Raw genomic sequence first — 23290 nt, forward strand, 5'->3', positions numbered from 1 at the left:
TGTGGTCCTTTTGAGCCCAGGCCATTGTATGATTAATTCTATGGAGACGGGACCCATAAGCTCTCCTCCAACTGTGCTCTGAAGTGCAGGCTCATGTTCATCACTGGCAAAAATGCAAAGTCTGTGGTGGTGATTATGTTAAAAAAAAAACAACAAACGTTTCATAGCTGACAATCTGTGCTATCAAACAGTATTATTGTGCTCTTTTTATCTGTTGTAGCTTCCACAGAGGTAAACAGGAGGCATTACTTTTGGAGCAGCCTAGGCATTTCATAACATGGCCAGTTTTATTCTTTTTTCTCTTCCCTTAAGGAAAACACTAATAAATGCTGCTTTGGTTTTGATTCATCCTCTGTAATAGCTTTCTCTCAAGCCCAGAAAAATCCTGTACAGAGACACAGACTCTCTTTCACAGAAGAGATACATTGACTTCTTGGTGTGGAGAACAGTCTTCTTTTTTTAATCACAGACTCTGGTATTGTTGTCCCAGTGTTAGCATCTGGGTGTCACTTTGCCAGGCAGACGGGCTTCCTCTTGTGACTCAAAGCCAGGGCGAGTGAACACAAAATGAGTCTAAAACAAAGAATGAAGGCACGTAGTAAATGGCAGTTCCATCTTCGCCCGTTCGCAGCTAAATATATGTGTACACATGGGTTTCTATATATATACATACACAGGAAGAGTATTGCTCTAATTTTAGTTTTTGCATCTCAGCAGATGCACATACATAAAAAAAAAAAAAAAAAAAAAAAAAAAAAAAAAAAAGAGGTGAATAATTTGCTGCTGCGCAGTATTGAGTGGATGTTTGCTTTCAGAGTGCTTACCAACTTGTAAATATCTGCCCAGATCCCACTGCTTGGCCCATCAGCTATCACAATGCTTTGCTGGGATGTGTAGCAAGGGAATTCGCCCTTCAGGTGGGGTGTGCCTCCAGCATGGATGGTAGAGATCCGTCCTCGCTGAAATCCAGGCTGCTCCCTTGGCTCTCTGTCACCAACGTGAAAGCAAAGGGAGAGGGAGGAATCATAAAATGCATCTGCTTATTCTTCTGCCTCTTCTTTCCCAGTTATTTGAAATTTCTGAAATGCAGGTCCAAAGAAAAGGTAATTACTTTCTGCAATGGGCATTCATCTAATAGGGGAGTCATTTGCAATGGAAATATTTTAAGAGCTAGGTGAAATGTTGCTAATAGTTTTCTTTGTCAGGTCATTAGGTAGCTGCAGGCCTCACTGAAGACAGCAGGAACTTGGAAGCAGCAGCCTCCTTTCTGATCATCTCTCACTTCTGGTAATGCATCCTCAGGACCATAATCTTGTCTCTCTATGGGGACAGCGACACAGTAGGAAGAGTTGCTGGAATCAGAGCCCTGGTGTGGGACATGTCATTGCAAGCTTCAAGTAAATGCATCCAGGGCAGGCACTCACTGTCTTCTTTGGGCATCTCAAACTTTTCCCTTGATACGTTAATGGGTTGGCTTCATGGTTTGGAAATATGGTTTTTTCCCCTTTTTTTGTCTTCTTTTCTTTTTAATGTTGTAACTGAGCAGGACATGGCTGGCATGTGTGCCAGGGTGCTGTTGGTACAGGGCAGCATCCTGCAGGCTGTAATTCCATACTGGGCTGTGGCCCAGCAGACATCCTCAGTACTGAGTACTGCTGAGGCCTTGGACAGATGATATATGTCAGGAAACACTCTGCTGTAAGAGACCTGTGATTTAGACTATCTGCAAAGGGCAGGGATCTCTGAGCTGTTACAGGAGTTGGTTGTGAGGAGAGAGAATAGGGGCATTTGGGGGTGATGCTTTCTCTGATGTTATTTGCACTCCTATACGCAGCCTGAATGCACTTAAGGTAGGAGCAGAGAGAAATTAAGATCTGTGTGACCCATGAGTAATGTGCCTTCATTCATTCATTCTTTTTTCTTTTTTCCTATTTATTTATTTTTTTAAAGTTTCTTCAAAATCACAACGAAATTTGATTTGCAAACTATCCAAAACCAGGTCAGGATGCTCAGTGTCACCTTGACATTCCTCTTGTAGTGATAGACTTGCACAGATTGAAAAGCACTGAAAACCTAGTTTGATGATAAATTTGGTTTTTCAACTTGGCGACATGAAAGATATTCCCCCCATTTTATTTTTCCCTTTACTGCTTTGTAATTCAGGTAGTTAAGTTTGTCTAGAAGAGGCACTAAAGAAATAGTGGAATTTGAAACAATATTCTGGGAGGGATTGTATTAATAGCAGTGCAATGTGATATGGAGGCCTCTTAGAATTTTCTGTAGAACCATCAGTTGGACTATTGACAACCCACTGCATTTTGGTATTTTCAACACAGAGTTCAAAACTCTTCTTGGTAATATTTTATTGGGAGATTTCGCCATAACTCATTTAGTGCAGTTTGACACCTTTTCCTATCATCAGTCTAAGCTGTTTCTTTGTGCTTTGTTCAGGTGTCTCTGGGAAGGAAAGAATGCGTTTTTACAAGAGCAAAGTCACAGGGTAGAAAGAGCATTCGGTGCAAAGTAAGGAAGCACCAGACTTCCTGACCTGTTTTCTTTCACTTCCTCCTGTTTCCAAGTGAACTCCCAGGTCAGGGTGTGTGTACTATAACTTGAATGCTAAGATCACTTATTTAATCTCTCATCAAAGCTGTACCCTAATGCCTATCCACAGCCTTGGTAGATTAGAAATAAGAGTGTTGTCAGGTCCGGAAATGTAGTTATTTCACTTGTCATTTCTTGTTAGTTCTTTCTTTCACCCATGATCACTGGGTGGATAAAATATTTAAAGGAGTGTGCTGTGTTCTATCAGATGCAGTTGAGATGAGCAACAGGGGCTGTCGGCAGGAGAGGTCACCAGGCACTTTCACTCGGCTTTCTTCCAGGGCCTTTGTAAGCCAAGCGTTGGGAAAACAAGCCAGGCACACAGAAGGATCCCTGGTTTAATGCATATTATGTGTTTTCAATAAGAGAATTTGGCTTGGATCCCAGAGACTGCAATGACATCTTTCTGATCTGTAATATTTTAGGTCTCAGGGTGATTGGTAGAGCATAAAAATTCATTTGTGTGTGACCAAATCTAAGTGATAATTTAAAAACAGATTCAGATCCGTTGTGGCATGAGTACATAGGGCACCTGTAAGAGATCTGTATCTATGAACTCATAACATGACAACAAATAGCAATGGGAACATAGCCTAAAAGGCTCAGGCTAGATACAGCCAGTTTGGGATCGCTTAGGTCTGATTCATAGCAGTCCTGAGCACTGTTATTTTGGTGTTCAGTCAGAGATGTCTGAAGTCAAGTGCCTCAAGATGAAGAGTCATAAATTCCCAGACTCCTTGAGGTTATGTGATATTCCTTACCAACTGCTGTATGTGGAGAGGGATTTACAGATGTCTGGGAGCTTTGTTACGTCTGGCCATATACCTTCTGCACCTCTTATTGACCTTTTCTCAAGCAAAATCGTGGTCCTCCTTCAGATGCTGCAAGCTTGTGTATCTGGCAGTCTTGCACATCCCACCTATGTAAAGGGTCTGCTGCTCACCACAAGCACAGAAGGGTGAAGTATGACTAGTGCTAGCTGTTCTTTGTACAAGAGATACGGATCCTGTAGCTATTTACCTTAAGGACCATAGGTGGTATTCCCACTGGAGTAAAGTCCAGAGATCCTCTCTTGTGTCATCATGAACACAAACCCACAATCATAATAACACTTTGAGATGCTAAGTTTGCACATCCCAACTGGTCCCCTACTGGCTCATAAGTGGGTGGCATCATCATTTTAATGCTGCATTTCAGTCAGCTCGTGTTTTTTCCATAGTGCTCTAACAGCTCCCAATGGCACTTCAGTTGTTGATACAGCATTGTTTCCAATATCAGTCCTTTTCAAAGAGTTGTTTTGTAGTTGTTTCCTTTTTAGTTGTTTAATTTATTTATGTATCACCTAAAAACTCACTGCCAGCCAAATCCTGTCATTTTTTAAAGGCAAATATAACTCTCTTTCTCCTTCCCCTCCTGAAGGTCATGTCTACCTTTACCAGACAAATCTCAACTTGTTTTTTTAATGTTGTGTGAATGATACTCATGACAGCACTGGGACACTCAAGTGAGCACAGCATCCCAATCTATTGGATGATGCTCAAATGCGTGATGACAGATGTCAATCTAAGCAGGGAGAAGAGGAAATAAAGGACACAAAGTAATTAATCCAACATCACACATGAAGTCACTGGCAGGAATTGAATCAGCATCTCTTTCTTTGATGTCTTTGCCCCCAGTTCCCTTCTGACAAAAGTGAAGCACTGTAATGGGGGGAGGTTTGCGTCCCTATTTTATTTTTCCCTCTCAGTCCCTAAGTATGATTTTCATTCCATTTTTCCTAATAGATGCTCTCCACAAAGACAAATAGTAACTGATAATACTTCGTATTTTCAATCTACCTCCTGCAGATCTTGTAGGTTCAGTGGGCAGACCCAATTTAACTTTGGAGTTGTCCTGCTTCCAGCATCCAGGTGATGCTCCTGCACAGTGGCATTCTTTAAGGATTACAGGTGCTCTATTAACTTCCACTGCCACGACAGCAGGGCTCACTGTCCGGCCTATGGATGGAAAGGTCATGTGGGAGAAAGTTAAACTATATACTGTTTTCTTGCTAAATATTAATAATGGAAAATATGAAAAGTGCCTCAAGTTCTGCTGTACTTATCAGTATGTGTCCTGCCTGCCCTGAGAACAGCTTCTGCTTGCCAGGATTTACTTGAATGTTGCAATTATACAATTAGCATATTTACCCTATGCACATAATTATACATAGTTACCGTAATCATGTCGGTACGAGATAGGAAAAGAAAAACCCTGCATTTAATAAGTCCCAGTGAAATTCAGATGAGAAACTCAGCATTAAAAGAACATTAAGGGCTTGATACGACACCAAAATGATTCATATTCAAATGTCACAGAAGAACGTAGGACTGCCAGAGAGCTGCTGCTTTTATGTATTCAGATGTTTGTCTTCCAGTGTGAATTTCCTTGACTGTGTCTGATTTGTGGCAGGATTTCATGAGGGAATAAACTCTAGAGCAGTAACTAACAAACACGATTATACAAATCAACACAAAAAGGTGTATTTCAGGTGTTCTGGAAGTGATGGTTCTTTAAGTACCACAAGGCAATAATGTTTTGGACATGACAATGGAACAAGTGAGGCCTATGGTTCTGATTTGCCATAGTCAGGAGGGGAAGAAATAGCAGACTTCCTTGTTACTGCTCCAGCCTTGATATGGTGTAAGTCAGTGCATACTATGTGACTTAATATTTAATAGCATAATCATTTTTGTTATGTTAGAAGCTGGGACTGAAATCGAGCTGTTCTTCCTCAATTCCAGTGGTACCACGTATCAGATGCTGCATCATCATGAGCAAAGTGCAGAGCAGTTACTCCAAGGTACAGCAAGAGGGGTGATGTAATTGGAACAGCCAAGCAAACCTGCACAGTCTCTGTGTAAGTGGCAGCCATAACGGAAGGCCTTGCCAGCATTCAGACTCCTCTCTGTTTTTTGTTGGAGGCTGAACTGGTATTGTGTTGGCTCATACTGCTGTCTATGGAGTCTGCAGTGGTGCACTGGGAAGACAGAGTGCCTCAAAAGAGCAAGTGTGCAATAGAATTGACATTGGGGTCTTCTGCAGCTGAACTGCTGTATTTTCAGGTTATAGTTAAGTTTCTTATTCAGTGAATAATAGGGCAGGAAGCAACACTGAGAGGTCGTTTGGCCATGTCTGTGCCCCAGGGCAGGCTCTACTGTAGCAAAACTATACATGACTGAGAGTTTCCAGCCTTTTCTTAATAATGTTTAATGACAGAGTCTCCAGTTCCTATAAGTAATCCATTTTAGGGCTCCGTTAGCCTTGCTATTGGAACAGTATTCTGGCTGTCTAACTTAAATCTGTCTTGCTGCAATTTAAACTCGTTATTTCTTCTCCTGTTCATTGTGTAACTATCTTGAAGAGTTCTGTCATGTTTCCCTTGAGGCTAGAATGCTGGAAAGCCAGGGGAGGAGGGTGGCAGTGGCTCAAACAGAGCTGGGAACTGCTGCCTGCTGCCTTGGATACCTTCACCTCCTTTTCCTTCAGTCATCTGGAGCATCTTCTTGTACACCATGGTGTGAGTCACCAGAGTCTATGGAGAGGGTAAAAGGACCTATTTGGGGCACATAGCCACTTGCTACATCTTTGAGTAGAAATACAGGTGAAAGTGCAAAATACTGTTAATTCTAAGATTTGGTTTTGGAGGTGGACAAGGCAGGTTCCTTTGTTGAAGTGCAGTGGGACGAGGGAAGTGCTTCATGGCAGAGGAACCAAGGGGAGTACTGGCAGAGAGACCCAGTCTGTCTGCTGTAGGCAGGTTGCTGTCACTCAGCCTTATGGGAGTAAATCCAGATGAAAATGGATAAGAGAATTTCCCCTACTGGTGTTTCACATATGCCAAATGGAAGGTGACTGCACCCCTAAAAACTCTCTGACTGGAGATTCAGTGTTCTTCCAAACACATTACAGTTTCCCTGCAGTAGGACATAGTTGTAACTAGCATTTACAAGATTTATGATTTACTTTATGTACTGCATGGCAGAGATACCTGACATATGCTGCTGAGAGATCTCCTGGGTGCTGAGAGCAGCGTATGGGATGCTTTGGGCAGATGAGGGAAGTTTTTGAGTGGCTGCTTTTTGTTAATGCACTGATTAGAAGAGAGCAGCCAGCTCTTTCAAAACTCTTCCTTTAGGGATTTGTGTTTTTACTTGGGTAATATTACACTGAATTCAGTGTGATGTATCCAAAGAGCACTAGTGCTTATGTACAATCCATACCAGCACTTGCTTTCCTCAGATGAGTCTGATATCCGTCAGGAGAGACCATTCTGAACGCCCACCAGCTCCTGACTACCTCTTTGTATTAGCTTATGACTTGTCTCCAAGGCCTGGCTGCATCAGCGTGCACAAACACAGCTGTTAAACAAGAAACAGCAGCTTGGTAACATTAATTGCTAATTAAAAATGTGCTTTGTGTCCTGTGACCTTGAGGCTAGGCATTCAAGTGCTAAAATATGACCTCTGTTTGACAAATACTGCTTTGATGTGGCCCATATTTCACAAATAACATTTTAATTGGTTTCTGGTGCTTACAGCAGCGTAAAATAAATTGTTCCTGATTCGCGTTCATTGACTAATGTATATTGCATTATTAATTAGTGTGTAGCTGTGCTGTAATGTTTGTGATGGGGAGATTTAGATGTGTTTCCCTTGGGTATTTCGGGCATCTTCGCAGGTTTGGAATGGCTTAAAATAACTAATTCAGAGGAAATTATGATAAAAGAAAGAGACACTAATTCTCATAAATGGTTAAATTCCAGAAGAAGGGGGCACTCAGCTATGGCTAATGCAAGCAAGATGAAGTCTTTAGTGTTGTGAATGTTCTTGGTGAGGTGATGCAGGGGAGCAGTGTAAAAGACTGTGCTCTGTTCTGATGACATCTGCAGAACATGGACACTCTCACTTTGCTTCTCCTCTGACTGTGTAGCACCTCCTTCAGCTGTTCCAACACTCAGCCCTGAGCTGGGGATCCTCAGTGTGAACTGTGCTTTGGCTGTTCTAAGGGATGCAAAGAGGAACTCAGAGGAAATTATCGGTATCACAATGCATGGAAAAGTTGGAGTGTGATCTTCAGCTCTAATAAATCTGCAGCTCTGTAATTGGTTCAAGTGCTCAGTTACAGCAGTGAAAGACCTGAGTGTGGCTAACAGGAGGACCAGGTGCTCCCAAGGAAGCGCTGTGCAGTGGGTGGCTGTTTCTCACTGGCTGTGTACTGCTGCTGTGACCTGCCCTGCTGGGGAGAGCTCTGTCAGTGCACTCCTGTGGGTCCCAAAGAGGCCTTAAGCAGAGAGAGTGCAACTGGTTCAGCAGCCAAGCAGAAAAGGTATATTTAAAAATCGCTCTTCTGTTGACTAATTACCTTTGGGGCCCAGGAGAAGTGACACTTCTGCAGAGCAATCAGCAAAAAAGTTCTGCGGTCTCATGCAGTTCTGCTGAGCTGACTCTATCTCAGTTGAGGTGTTTTTTGCAGTGCAGATTTCCTGCAGTCCCAGAAGGGAGGGGGAAAAAGTCTGGAATCTCTTCTGAAGTGAATTTCTCATTTTCAGACTTTCCTCACCATCCTGAGATTGGAACCAGCCCATAGCAGCAGCCCCCTGTAAGGGCAGTCAGGAGCCATGTGAGCTCAGGATGGGGTATAAAGGGATGCGCCTGTATCAGCCTGAAAAGGAAAAGATGATTTAGATAAAGTTTTTGCTTTTTCTTGGATTTTAAAGGGGCAAAGCTCACAGCACCACAGCATAGTGGGAGAACTGAGAGTGTTTCGTCCTATTTCCAGGTAACTTCAGCTCCTGAGAGATTCTGTGATTGTGAGATGAAAGGTCAAAACGAGCAAAAAAAGTCAATTTGTTAAGAAGCTGCTTCTTGGAAAGATAAGGCTCTCTTCCTCCCTATGTACTTATCACATAGTTTGGTGTCTAAAGTGTCCTTAAAACATTCCCTCTCTCTTCTCTGTTCTGCAGAAGGCTGTAGGAAACCAGATTAGCATTTGGGATTTCTCAATAAAATTGGGTTAATCCATTCTCCCTCCCTACAGCTCACTTTTCCCATGGATAGAAGCTGGTTAACCATGTTCAGCAAAAGGCTTTAGCAACACAATATTATCTCAGATGCTTTGCAACTGGGAGCTTCTTAGTGGAACTGGTATCACTGTTGCTGGTTTTAAAGCATGAATCTTGGCACCAGTGGTTCCACTATAACACCCTCTGCTTTCCCCAGCTTGGTTCTGGGGCTCAAGGTTCAGCATCTCTGCTGTGGCTCCCAGCTGCTGTCCCTTCCATCCAAAAATGGGATTTATATGTCACATTGCACAGCAGTTTTTTGCTGACCATTTCAGTAGCTCTGTCTGCAGTGGCACCATAGTGGTTAGGGCTAACACAGGTGTGTCTTAAAGTTCTGCTGATGGGGTTTTAGGGTGTTTGCATGAAATGACCCAAAGTGCCTGAGTCCATCTATATGATTTGCATTGGGAAAGACATTCTCTTCCTGCAGCCCTAGCAGTGTTCTGGCCTTGCTGTTCTGTGTCAAAAGACTCTCATTCATTCAGCACCCTCACAAAACACAGCTATGCATCTGAAATAAAAGGATTTTGATTTCTCCACACATTTATTCCAGAATAATAATGTCCATTAATTGTCCCATCTGAGACAAATCCTGATTAGTGCAGAAAGTCCAAAGAGTGATGGCTGCTGACACATTTAAATGCTTTTGAAAATCTCACCCATTCTATTTGGGATCTCACCCGCTTTGGTGCAGCAGGGCAGGGCGCTGCCTGCCTTGGTTTTCCTACTTGAGGGAGAAGGACCCCTACTAAATCATTAACTATAGCAGCCTTGTCTCCTCTATTCAAATTATAGTGGATGCTTTTCCATTTCTTAATATAGTTTTGCTTTTAAATGATTTATGTTCTGTTGCGTGGTTTTCATGGCACTGTATGGGAAGTTGGCAGTGGCCTGGAGGACTTTTGTTCACTTCAGTGTGCTGCTCCAGATGGCTTTGCATTTCCACAGCAGATGAGGTGCTCTGGCCTTGGAGTTGCAGTGGATGTATTTGCTGACCTGCTTTGCCAAGCCCCAGACCCTTACAGGGCACTCTGTGCACCGCATTCTGAAAGCTGGCATTTCAATTGGCTTTTGAAATTAATGTTACATTTTCTTATTTTAATTACTGTCCCTGCTGCTCTCATAGTTATTTATTAGTCTCTGCTGGAATAGTTTGAGTCTATTCAGGCTTGTGATTTTGGTAATAAATTTAGGCCTGTTGTTATTGCTGTTATGCTAGGGTCTAAATACCTAATTAGTGTCTTTCTGGTTTCTGAGAACCTGAATATATGGACGGTAGGCTGCATTTTGTCTCACAAAACAAACTTACATTGTAAAATATGCATATAGCATTACATTATTATAGCCCGGTATATTTCATACTATAAAACGTTGCATATTTTTACTTATCTAGTAAAAATAGGTAGAAGAGTAGCAGCTCCATTTGATTGGTGCTGAGCTAAAGCTCTAAAAGATGAATGGATCTGCCCCCAGGTGCCTCGGGAATGGTGGCAGAATCTGGGAATCCATTCTTTTTGGCACGTTTGACTTCTGCCTTGTGAATTCATTGAGCTGTGTGGGATCAGACCTGCAGCAGCCGCTGGGAGAGCCAAACTTACACCAGACAGCCAGAAAAATGGGATTCCTCACGTGTGCAATTTCACTGAAATGGTGGGAAAACGTTTCTCACTATTAATTTGCTTTTCATCTCCATGAACGTATTTGAGCCAGAAGTGAGATGAAACACTGTGCCATTTATGACTGAATTGGAAGTTGGACTGGCTGGCTCAGCCAGTAGAGCTGTACTTGGTGCATGGAGGGCGGGCACTTTGGATGCTCCTGCTGAGCAGTTCCTGGATGGCAAACACAGTGCTTTTCTGAAACAAGAGTCCCATTATGCTCCTCTGAAATATACTTATTTAAAATTATGGTTCTTTTGTGTTTCTCTGAGCCAGTCTTAGGGTGATCCTCTGGCTCCTGCCTTGGGTCCTGGTGTATGACAAGTGAAACCATGCTGTGACACTGGTGGCTTCAATTTACTACCCATTTTGTAGTACTTAGACAGCAAATTGATGCATGCTCTAATGAATGTTGTTGCTTCTTTTAAAATACTCCTGTACTTCAGCATATTGCACTTTATTCCACTTTCAGGACCAGGGTTCCTTTCCCACTTGCCTGTTCCCAAAAAAGAGCTGATGATGCCCTCCCCTGACCTGCCTGGGTTTGGTGACACATTGCACAGGGGTGTGAAAAGTGGAGAAAGCACTCCTGAACTGGTACATTTGCAGCAGTCTTGCAAAATTAAGGTCAATGGCTTGAACTGCAGAGACTGGGTGCAGTGTATGAGCAGATCTAGAGGGCTGTCTGCCTGTCTAAGAGCCCAGCAGCAGTATGGGAGGTGTAACTGAGGAAGTGGGCACTGCTGAGAGTTTGCACTAATTAACAGGCTTTCGTGACTGATGTTTTTTGCTAGGCTGATGACCTCTGCTTGGCTGCTGTTATATACAAAATGAGGGAATGTGGGGCGTCATATTTTCATAGTGTATGCGTCTGTTCTGCTCTGAAGTGATTTGTATCATACAGAGTGAGCCTTCAGAAACCTAACAAAAAGTGGCAAGGCTCCCAGCCTTTGGCAGAACTTAGAAAGCCATTTGGCCACATGGCTCTGCCTTCTTGAGGGGCGAGTTGAGCTCATATTTGGTGCTAGAATGAGTTTTTCACTACTAATGTCAAAAGAAGAGATTTCAGCTCAGTGTTTCAGGCTGCTTTCTCTGACCCTGATAGAAGAAGTACAGGGACAAATGTTTAGATGCTGTACGTGTTCTCTGTGGGATTCAATTGTAACTAACCTGGGACCAGAAAAAGAAAATCTGAATGTGTGAGAAAGGATGAAAGGTGGTTGTGTGTGTGAGACCATTCTTGCCATCCCTTGTCTGAACAGTGATGAACATCTAAGAGAACTTGTCTTTATTTCTTTTACTGAATGATTCCAAGCAGCGGTTATTTACTGCTGCATTTACATTTTTTAGCATATTTCCTTGAAAACAGACCCAACAACTGGAGTTGTTCAGTTCCAAAGCCCTCATTCCTCATCCCTCTCCTCCTGTGATGTGAACCCACTGGAGGATTTTGGGGTCTATTAGGTTAAGTGCCTACAAAAAAGGGAAGAGTTTTAGCCAACTTGCTCCGAACTCCTCTTGTTTCACTCCACAGCAATGTCATTACTGGTGGATCACACGTCGTGGCTTCACCAAACCCTTCAGTTATGCACTCAGGAAGTCACAGCCTGTCAGAATTGCATTAGTGTCATCTCTAGCACCTCGCCTACCCACTGCCACCTCAGATCATGCCTGAAATATTAACTCCTGTGCTCTCTTGTAGTGGTAAAGTGAGGCTGATCAGCTCCTTGTCAATCAGCCTTTCAATCCAAGCCTTCTAGCTTGCTCATAAATGATACTACCATTACCTAAAACAAAGTGGGTGGTTTTTCTCATATTTCTCATCCATTTTCATGTCGGGAAGGAAATCTGGGATGGCATATCCATGCCATGAGCTTAGAGACACTGTGGATGGGATGGCAGAAAGTCATGCTTGGGTTTAGGGGAGCTTGCCCAGCTCTGCCAAGGGTCCCAGCTTCCAGCTGTGCACATATCCACATGCAGGAATGGCATCCATAGTATTTCCCTACCAAAGAAAACATCTCCATGCAGCTAAACTCATGGTATTTCATAGCACTGCTGCTAATTACTGATGAGAGCTATCAGTGCTTTGATTTGCAGTTTTCTCACCAGGAGAAAAGCTGGCAGTGAGGGAGCAGTGTGCTCTCCCAGGGCAGACGTTGGCAGGAAGAGCCATTCTGCACAGCCACAGAGAAACATACATTGAAATTGGCATTTCAGTCAATACATTGTTCATGGGATACTTCTTGTTCTTGAGATAAAGGGAAGCTACCTAATTTTAAAAGTATATCCCTGGGGAGAGGTCAAGATACCAGACTGACAGGTTAGAAGAAAGTCCCTGAGCTGCTTGGGCAGACTAGAGGAGCCTTGGAGGAACTGTAACATCAGGTCTCTGTTACGTGCCTGTGTGTAACATTTTAGCTAAAAAGGAGACCTGTAGGCACCTGTACAGGCTGGGAGGAGTTGTCCTTGAGAGCAGCTTGGCAGAAAAAGACCTAGGGGTCCTGATAGATGAGAAACTTAACATGAGCCAGCAGTGCGCTCTGGCAGCCCGGAAAGGAAATGGGATCCTGGGCTCCATCAGGAGAGGGGTGGTCAGCAGGGATAGGGAGGTGATCGTCCCTCTCTACTCTGCTCTTGTGAGGCCCCATCTGGAGTACTGTGTCCAGGTGTGGAGCCCTCAGTACAAAAAAGATATGGAGATTTTGGAAAGGGTCCAGAGGAGGGCCACAAAGATGATCAGGGGGCTGGAGCACCTCCCCTATGAGGACAGGCTGAGGGAGTTGGGTTTGTTCAGCTTGGAGAAGAGAAGGTTGCGGGGTGACCTCATTGCAGCCTTTCAGTACCTGAAGGGAACTTACTCCCAGGAGGGGAGTAAACTCTTCGAAAGGGCTGATAATAGCAGGACTAGGGGAAATGGTTTTAAGTTGAAGGAGGGAAGATTTAGGTTGGATGTTAGGGGAAAGTTCTTTACTAGAAGAGTGGTTAGGTCCTGGAACAGGCTGCCCAGTGAGGTTGTGGATGCCCCGTCCTTGGAGGTGTTCAAGGCCAGGTTGGACGGGGCCCTGGGCAACCTGATCTAGTAAAGGTGTATGTTTGGTGGCCCTGCCAGGCAGGGGGGTTGGAACTACATGATCCTTGAGGTCCCTTCCAACCCGGGTAATTCTGTGATTCTGTGATTCTGTGATTCTGTGAGACGTGTAATGGAAATCTTCTAAGCAGTACATACAGTAACATACCCTTCATGACAGAATCAAAGCCTGGAAAAGAGGGGAGACAGGTTTCTTTGTCAAGGCTTGTGCTTTTGTAGCTGTCCTCTGCATTAAGCCACCATGTCTGGCTTAGTGTCCATTGGGAGCCTGGATGTCAAAACTTTTAGTCAACAGTTCATCAAGCAGTAAGCGTTTTGGTTCATACTGAGACCAAACTCTAGGGTGGCTGGTACCATCCCAGTGACCAGACTACTTAAAAATATGCATACATATTCTTACATATATATAATAGGTAAGGATCATAGTTTGAGACTCCCTAGCATGTAATCATGTGGATATACAAAAAGATAAATCTGACAGCTTTCTTTTATGGTGATGTAGAAGCAACTTACTTAAATGTTTACCATAGTCACAACCTAAAAATATTGGGGTAGTAACAAAGCTTGTGAGCTACAATCCTGTCTTGCTACATGCATGAAATCATAGATAAGTGTGACAGAATGTGACATCTAAGATACAGTTTAACTTATCCACGAGGGACAAAACCAAGATAAGACATACTGCCTCCAGGGAAAAAGAGAAGAATAAAGGGGAGAGAGGGGAAAGGTTCACTGTAGGGATCATTCTGATTTTCGAAGGAAATCACAGTGCTTCAAAATGATTGTGCTATAATGGCTATAACATCAGGAGCAAGGGTAAACTCCTGGGGAGCTGCCTCTGTGGTCGATGCACTGGGTTTTCCAGTATTTCCATTTAGCCATTTTAAGGCAAGTTGGTAGATGTAGTAAAGGAGCGAGTGCTATTTCCACATACACATTTTGCTCATATTCTTTGTGTGTTTCATAGGGCTGCATAGGCTACCTCCGTGGCTTCTTATGGACTGAGCCACAAAATAAACCAAAGCAAAGCAAAGACGGCTTACAAGATCACTGACATTTCAGTCTTGAAATTAGTGCGTGACAGTAATCAACAGAAAAATACCACGGCTCCAATGCAGGCAGCAAAGGCTGTGGGCAGCCTTGCTGATTGCTCTGGAGCAGGGTCAGGCAGAGCAAAAGCAGGCTGAGCTCTGTGAATACAGCTCAAAAAGCCAAATTAGCATGCATTTTTGCATGATCTGTCTTGCTGCCCGGGCATTTTCCCACAGTGCTTGGAGCTCTGATTAAGGCAGTCAACCGTAAATCATGAAGGCACATGTCAATGAAGCCCTTATGATGCCACTGGGGATAGAAGAATCATATCCTCTTATTGCTTTAATCGTGAGGCTGGAGTCCATTAAAAATCCATTTAAATCTATGAACTGGTGCTAGTTTTAAACTGGTAATTTATGTCCAGTGGATATTAGCAGCAATTTTTTCCCCTGTATCTGAACTATTGCCAAGATCTGCTCTAACTAACCTACAGTTCTCATGTTGAGGCTTGTACAATATAATCTCCTTCACTCTCTGGCTGTATATATCAGCAGGCAGCAGTAATGGGTATTGTCTGAATCAAAGTGTCTTAAAGGAACATTGTAAACTGGACTGAAAAGGCTGGAATAGCTCACTGCCCACACGTGGGAAGTTTTTCAAACTGAATTAATTGGAGGATGTTCTGCTGTCATTTTTCAAGCTGTATTACAGAAGGATTCAGGAGAAATCCAATAGTATGTGGCCTAATACCCATCACTGATGTACCAAGTTGAGCTATACGGTAGTAATAAAAGAGGAGTCCTTGGGAGTCAAGGGCAAGTTGAGTCTAGGTAATTTTGTGGAGTTCTGAGTATTTCAGACGCACTGTCTCTTTGAGCTCACTGGGTCTGCATGGTGAAGTGTTCTGCAGGGTGAGCTCACCTCGAATCATTGCTCTTCTCTGTGTGTTGGCCTTTCAAAGAAGGCAGCCAGCCTCCTGCTCTTGGCAGCTTCCCAGGCTGTTTTCTTACAGCGTTCTTACAGGCGTTGATTCACACAGGCTGATGTCTCCTCATTTACTCACAGTAATTCAGAAATTCCAGAATTTAAAACAGAGTTAAAGGGAAGCCAAAATCCTTTGTTCTCATTGGCCATTTTCCACTCTTAAATGACGTTCCAAAGTCCGGAGGACGGCAGGTAGTTAGGCTGTCACTTCCATCTGTCCCTGCTGGGCTTTCTCAAGTCCCCATCTCCCATCAGTGCATCCTTTGTCCATTCCCAGGCTCCACTGCCCACCTCCGGCATTGCCAACAGCCGTGTGGCCAGCATGTCCCAGGTGGAGCCCAGCAAGCGGCCACGCCATGGCAGGGCCTGGTTTGTGCTCACGGTCTGTCTGTCTGCCGCTCCTTGGTCCATCTGTCAGCTTCTCTTCCTGCTGGCAGGTGAGCGCCTCACCTGGGAGGGCTGCAAAGCAGGAAGGAAGATGGCAGGGGATGGAGTGAGGTAATCACAGTGCTGGATGGAAAGGTGCAGGTCATGGCTGGAGAACCTGCAGGGGAGGCAGAAGCAAATGTTGAAGGTTGTGATGCAATTTGTCTGGCCTCTCATTTAGAAATGATGGTCAGAGCACGGTGAAGCTGCCTGACCAGGCAGAGGCAGTAGCAGAAAACAAGAAATGAAGGGATGAGTGGAAGCAGACAAAGGCTCCCATCTTCCTGAGGCATCAAGCTGATCTTTATGTTTCAAAGTGAAACAAATGAATTCCTACTACAAACTACTTATTTCTGTTAGCAGCAGTCTCAAGAAATCTCTGGGTAGTGCAGGTGTATGCCAGCAAAGCAGCAAGAAAATGAAAAGGGAAAAGGAAAGGTTCCCTTCACTTTCAGCTTCATAATCCAGATGACAAGTTTTGAAGTGAATTATAACAAATAAATAAATAAATAAATGAAAATCTTCGACAGATGCTTTATCAAAACCTGGCTCACCGCTTGGCTTTGCTTGCAGCTGTTCTGCTTGTTCTGGGCTTGGCACAGGACAGCTGCTGCAGGGCTGCATTCTGCTCACCCTCTGCGTGTCCTTTCTCTGACTCACCTTACATCCAATACATCTTTTTTTTCCCCTCATTTTTTGCTCGTTGATGCAAAGGGAGTGAGCTGCTGCCTTAGCTGTTACCTCAGTTAGACACAGGGGAACTGCTTCCCCAGGCACATGGGAAATGTTTGCTTGGTACCAGGTGCTCACTTGGGACAAAAGAGTAAACTACAACAATATCCAGTTTTCCCCCTGTCCTCACACTTGCATTAAGTGCTCTCCCATGAAGGTTCTTCTCTGAAACAACAGGGTTCATTGGCTGGACTCGAAGGCATCCAGATAGTGCCTCAAAAGGCACAGTTATGCAGCATTAGGGGAGGTCACAGTTGTGGATATAAGCAACCTAAAGCAAGCTGGGAAGCTTCTGTTTGATTCAGACAGCTGATAGCTGGGCGGCAGTGAAGTTTGCATTTGACTGCTGCCGGACTCCATCCTTTTGATTTCCCATGTCCAAAGACCCACAGTAGTTCAGAAAGGTTTCATGTGCGTAACTGGGTAAAGGGGGAGCCAGGAGCATTCTGAAATTATTCAGTGTGAGTTATGTTTTGTTCTTAGTGTTTGTCTTTTTAGCACCAGAAATGGGTGCTGATGTCATTCCTGTGTTTGCTGCTTAGTTTAGTGAGAAGGAAAGATGGCTAAATCAGGGTGCTGCATAACGCACCGCCCAGATGGCTCAAAAGACAAATGAGGGAGGTGCTGAAATGAGAGGCCTTTGTCCTGGGCTTGTAAAAAGAAGAAAAAAAAATCAAGCAGAAGTGAAGCTGATTTTGAGCCTGATATTTGCATTCTTTTGCATCGAATCAAGAAGCAGTTAGTACTGCTGTATTTATTCTGTGTTAAATAGAGGAGCAAAATGAAAAGCAAAGCAAGGTAAAGAGCATTAGGCTGTGAGGGAGTCTCTTCTTTTAGCACTGTTTTGGCACTCACATATGTTGCTGCTGGTGGTGTGTTCCCAGCCTGGATCCAGGCCAGGTGGGCTAAGGGATGCTCGTCCTCATGGTGGCCTCAAAGCTGGATGCTCACCTGCAAGAAACATCCCATATTTTAGTTCTGGCCTGGATCCTGGCTATTTCACTGGTCACATTTCAGCCGCTCATCATCACAGTGTCGTCCCTGCAGAGCACAGCTGCAGACTGAGCCAGCAGGTTAACCTGGTTCTTCTACAGGAGGTGGTACAGAAGAGGATGGAATAGGGACTACAAACTGGAGGACCACGGGCGCTAGCATATGGCACTGCATTAGTTGCCAACACCAGCAAGACTTTGTTAAAAGATTCCCATAGGGTTCCCTATGACAGTGTTACTGATCTACAGCTGGTGATGCCCATCTCCCTGAGTGGTGCAAAATGAAGTAAAGGGTTACAGGCTCCCCGTTTCCAGCAGTCTTTCCTCTGTGGGTATTCTGTACCTTGGGAAACAGGTGAAACGATTTCCACCATAGCAGATACTGCATGGCATTTTCTGGCACTGTGTGATTAGTAAAGCGTAACATCACTTGTTTGGCTTATGCCACACAGCAGCTAGGGAGAGGGCTGGCAGCCAGTGAATCCAGGAGAAATAGCCTGAGGAGATGATGATAGTTTTTCATCTGTTTTTTTTTTCTCTTGTGTTACCAGTAACACAAAAGCATAGCAGCATAACACGTATGTGTTGAAATTAACAATGCTGTGTGATAAAGACCTGTTGTTTTTTTTTAAAATGAACTGCTATGAGTAAAGCTGAAAAGGAAGGAGGAGTACAGCATTGTGGAAAGGGCGACAGAAATGCTCTTACACAATCTGAAATGTGAAAACTTGTTGACAAGAAATATAGGTTGGCTGACGAGCAGCATACGGTAGGGCAGTGATTGTGGATAGATGATGTATTTTTTATTGTTATTTTTTACCTAAACAGTAGAAGGTATGAGGCACTTTGAGCACGTCAACCTCGTGGCATTCATGTGGATGTAGCTCTTGGCTGGGGTTACACTGTAAGGCAGGGAAGGATCTGTCCCCAGGCTCATCCTGGCTGAGAAGATGTGAGGTGCAATGCCAAACGCTGCCTTTTCTTCAGACACTGGAGATGTGGGCAGAAGAGGAGTCTGTCATCCACAGAGCACACCTGTCCCCGTAGAGCAGGTTTGCTGCTTACTCTGTAGCTGGAGCAATCTTACCCTCTGCAAGGACACCCTCGTCTCTGTCTCTCATCACTTCAGAAAGCATGTTTCTTCCTTGGGTTTCTCTTTGTGTGCACTGGGGCTGATGAGCTAATGTGATATGACAGTATAGCTACAACTGCAGAAAATACAGGAAGAATAGCACTTTTTTTTTCAGGGTAGGCTCCCTTCTGTTCCAACATTTTCTTGGCATGTTAGTGCGTTAATGCTTCTTGTGCGGCAGTAACTGACTTACTGATGTGGAGGATGGTAAAGTCCAGCATGAGAATGCGTGCTCAAGATAAGGCATCACAGTAAAGGTAACAGCTTCCAGTCACCAGATAATGTTAAAAACATTTGGAATGCAACATTCACTTGTGTCCTGAGCAGCCACCTTGTAGGTTGCTGCTCACACACATTGAGCAGCCACCTTGTAGGCTGCTCACACATCCATCCAGCTGAGGATTGATGCACAGGCTTCTCCAGTTTTCTTAACGGGTACATGACCTTTCATGAGCTTTCTGCAAGGGTCAGATTTTTCCAGCCTTTCAGACCTTATCGTCTACAGGAGATTGAGGAGCTTTGATCTGTGCTTGTCCGTGTGTAAACAAGCATAGAAAATGCAGGGAAGATTAATACAAACCAGTGTTTCTAAGTGTTTGGCTGTCATCTTGGCTGTTGATCAGACGCTTCCTCAATTTCTATGTAGACATGACCCCAGTGCACAAAGATAATTAGACTTGGTGAAGCTGATAACACTCCTGAAAAAACCCAAGGCTGAGACCTCCTCGTCTCTGCCAAAGAAAATCAATATTTTCATTCTTCCATAACCTCATTGCTCTGTTTAGCAACACCAAGCCTACATTATGCTGAAACTTATGCACATAATTAAGGCTTTGGGACTTTGGAGGTGTTTTCTCCATAATTAGACTGAAGGAGAAGGATAGCAGGGCTTTTCTTTTTATGGTTTTCTACAGTCTCAATAGAAAAGAACAAAACTAAAAACCTAAGTGGAAAGGATTGACCCGTAGACCTGGAAGCCATCCATGCCCCACAGAAGTCAGACTCCTGTGCAAGCATTTCCACCCACTGTTTAACTAGAAGGTCAACAGAAGAGCTCCAGTTTAACCAACAAAAAAGGCACCGAAAGATCCCATGTGAAACTAGGATAGCTCCTCCACTAAGAACTTCAGGAATAGTCCAAGTGGGCTCACCGGTGCACCTTTGCAAGAGGAGCAATATCCTCCACAAAAAGAGAAATGTAAGCTGTACTTAATGCACGTTTAGCTATGTTTAGTTGCTGGCACATTTGAGTGAACTACTTTTGGGGACTCTAGATACATGATGTTCTCTGTTGATAAATAGATTAAGGGAAACATTGGGAAAGGTTTTTTTCTCATGCTGTGCAGCATCTCCCAGTGTCTTTCGGGACTGTAGCTGAGTAAAGGTTTATAGGGTTTTGGCAACAGTAGAAACCTTGAGCTGGCTTTGGTTTATTGCCATAGAATGTGCCCGTGATTTCCTCCCTGTACAGACAGCCCTCATCTTTACAAGCCACTGAAATTCCTTCTGCTGGCATAGATGAGATAGGCCAAAGCAACATAGAATCACATCTGAGGCTTCAGAAGAAATGTGGGTAAGGGCTGAAGCTGGAGCAAGGCAGCTTGGCTTGGCCAAATACAATGGCTCTGGTGCTGTTCATACCTATGCATAACCTCTGGCAATACTTGTGTTATAAACACAGATCTCTCTTTGTTTTTACTCAACAGAATGTCTTCTGAACAGATCTAGAATACTGAGAGTAAAAACAGTTATTCACAAATGAATTAAGAAGGCAATACTTAACCTAACAGCTTTTACTACAGGTAGTACATAGTACAGAGAACGAAGTAATGACTGCACTGCAGTTTAAGCAGCCTTCTGAGCTGCAGCTGCATATGCAGCAAATATATCTTAAACAATTTCACATGAAGGGAAGGAAAGTGCCAAAGACAAAGCTGACACCAATAGCAGCCAGTGGTACAAGTATTCCTGGGTGCTCAGAAACAAAGGAGGCTTTAGGAAAAACTTCAAGCAAAGAGAGTTTGTATCTTATCTATATTCATCCTTGGTTCCACTAGCTCGCAGTGTACTCTATCTTACAAAGGAGATCAGCTTTTGTGGGGACAGCTGGGACTGGGATGGCTTATTGTCGAGTCTCAAATGTCAATGACTAATGCTGATTTACATGCAGATTGCCTCTCAGCTTTATTTTATTTGGTTACTTATTTCTCAGAAATGCTGTCTTTTGCTTCTGAGGAACAAATCAATGAGAGGGCAATAAAGAAAATGGAATCTTATTGCCAATTCAGGGGGAAAAAAAAAAAGAAAAGAAGAAAAAAAAAAGAAGACTTGATGATCATTTCAGCAAACACATAACTGCTGGTAGTTTTCCCATTCAGGTGTTTGCCAGATGTCAGTCTATTTGAGAAGAATGCATGTTGTGCTACATCCAGAGCTGCAGTTGAGCTCAGAGTCTGTTCTGTCTCTGTTGAGTTAGCTTTGAACCTCTCTGCTATTGGTCTGAAACAAGAACCGTTCCATCAGCTCTGCACTCTCACAGCTAAAGAAGTGAACTCCTGTAGCTCTCACCATCTGGATATCAGCAGAAAAGGATTTTCATTCAATGGGAATGTCTTCTTTCCAGGGTGTTCCAAATTCTATCCACTTAGTTAGTGACAAAATTAAGCTATTGTGGGTGGCCCATCGCCTGCATTTGATGCTTTAATTTGGTTCATTATTTCCCTGTCCTATCACCTGCTCTCTAATACTGGGTGCTCTGTGGGGTAGGAAGGGGCTCTGTGGCCATTGTCTTTACAGTGACTTTGCAGTCCTTCCTCCTGCTGTATGAAATGTCTTTGTTAATGGTGATAAATTAGAGTCAGAAAGATACCAATCTAGTGTTTTTGCAGACTTTGAGTTTGGAAGTTAGTGATTAAATGAGAAAGTTGAAGGTACAGCCATTGAAAATGAGCTGTGGTACTCCACCAGATTTACTTTGCATGGCAGTTTCCAAAATGCAATTGCAATGCCAACAGTTCCTGTTTCACTCAGTTGGTCCCCAAACCATTCAGAAGTGGCAAACTGCATTCCAGAAGAAAATGAATTTGCACGAAGGAGGCATAGATTACAATGATGTCAGATCTGGTTTCAGTTTGCAGCATGCTGGCACACCTCCAGCTATGGGGTCAGCTTCACCCCAGCCATTAAAGATGAGAGGGTACACTTGGGTCCCCATGTCCTTCTCCTTGCTGAGCTCAGCACTGTGGTGGTACCAGCTGTGAAATGCTGCTAATAAAAGCACTGTCACACTGATGGTTACCTGAATGTAAAATCCTGAAGCTACAAAGGCTGTCCGGATCGGGACAAACACTTAATACTTAGGATTTACTGTAGCCAATTACTCAATGCACAGCCCTCATGTGGATTCAGAAGAGTGAGGGGATTTATAAGCACCGACAGATAAGAAGAATGGAGGGACAACCCAGTGTTTGTGGATTTATAACCAAACTGCATTGATTATTATCCTTTTCATTTTGATTTGGGACAGACGTAGGAAATGATCACTGGCTGATGGTGACCCTGCAAATTGCTTTATAATGGTGATAAAAATCTTTTATTAAAGATTTACATGGAGCAAGGGACCAGGTGACAACTTTTGGTGATGCTGAGTGAATGTGCTTCAGAGCAAATAGACGTTAGTGGTGATGTGAACGTTCTTTCTTGAGAATCTGTAATAGTTAGAGGATCCTTCTCATTACAGTCAGATATCTCACTACTAATTACTCTGTTGGGCTGTGTTCTGCTAGCGAGAGAAATACTGCAACAAATTTATTTACCTATTAAATTCTTTATGTGTCTATTACTGCCACCAGTCTGTGGCTCCTCAGAAATATAGACTCTTATTGACGGGATCCCAGATGCTAACTAGAATTTAATTTACTTAAATAGTTTCAACTACAGATTGCCTTTTTCCACAGTTGTGCACAAACAGAATGAGAGAAAGCCATTATCAGTTGCTTGGGCTAATTTTTATATGTATATTTTTTTCACTATTTGCACCCTTCTTTCTTTGCATTGTAAACACAAAATATTTACAACTATTTACGTAAAATACTGCTTTTGTTTTGTTTTTTTTTGAGTCAGGAAAGCTGCTCCCTGTGAGGAAAGCCATGAAGTTGCTGTCAGTGCTGTCACTCCAGTTGTAACTGTCCAGCAGTTGTAAGACACTGCATCTGGCTCTACTTATCTTTTTAGTAGATTACACTAAACTGAATCCTTAAGGCTAAACCCTCTAATTTACTGAAACACACACACATAAAATTACAGCTGTCTCACAAAAGCTTTCATTGATTTGAACAGAGCTGAGATTCATTTAAGTGGTTATAAAACTTAGATAAGCAAACTTCTTTCAAAACAAACAGAAAAAAACACAGCAAAATACCAAAACCCAAACACCTCCAAACTGCCAAACAAAGCTAATTACTAGCTTATTGATTGGCTCATCAGCACCTTATTCTTCACCTCTGTGTCCACTGACACCATTGCTGTTCCTTGGCT

The 23290-nt window shown here is 43.4% G+C and overlaps 1 long non-coding RNA gene across 1 annotated transcript in view; it reads right to left on the minus strand.

The window, feature by feature from the left end:
* Positions 1-11647: 11647 nt before the first annotated feature.
* Positions 11648-23290, minus strand: part of LOC107320795 — a 53021-nt gene continuing 41378 nt past the window's right edge. Inside the window, exons 10-12 of the long non-coding RNA XR_001558372.2 lie at positions 17486-17581; positions 13564-16016; positions 11648-12799 (exon numbers count right to left, since the gene is read on the minus strand). This is a non-coding gene — a long non-coding RNA (uncharacterized LOC107320795). The remainder of the gene's footprint in view (positions 12800-13563; positions 16017-17485; positions 17582-23290) is intronic.

This window comes from Coturnix japonica, chromosome 14, assembly GCF_001577835.2.
Source record: "Coturnix japonica isolate 7356 chromosome 14, Coturnix japonica 2.1, whole genome shotgun sequence".
In the NCBI taxonomy this organism is placed as follows: domain Eukaryota; kingdom Metazoa; phylum Chordata; class Aves; order Galliformes; family Phasianidae; genus Coturnix; species Coturnix japonica.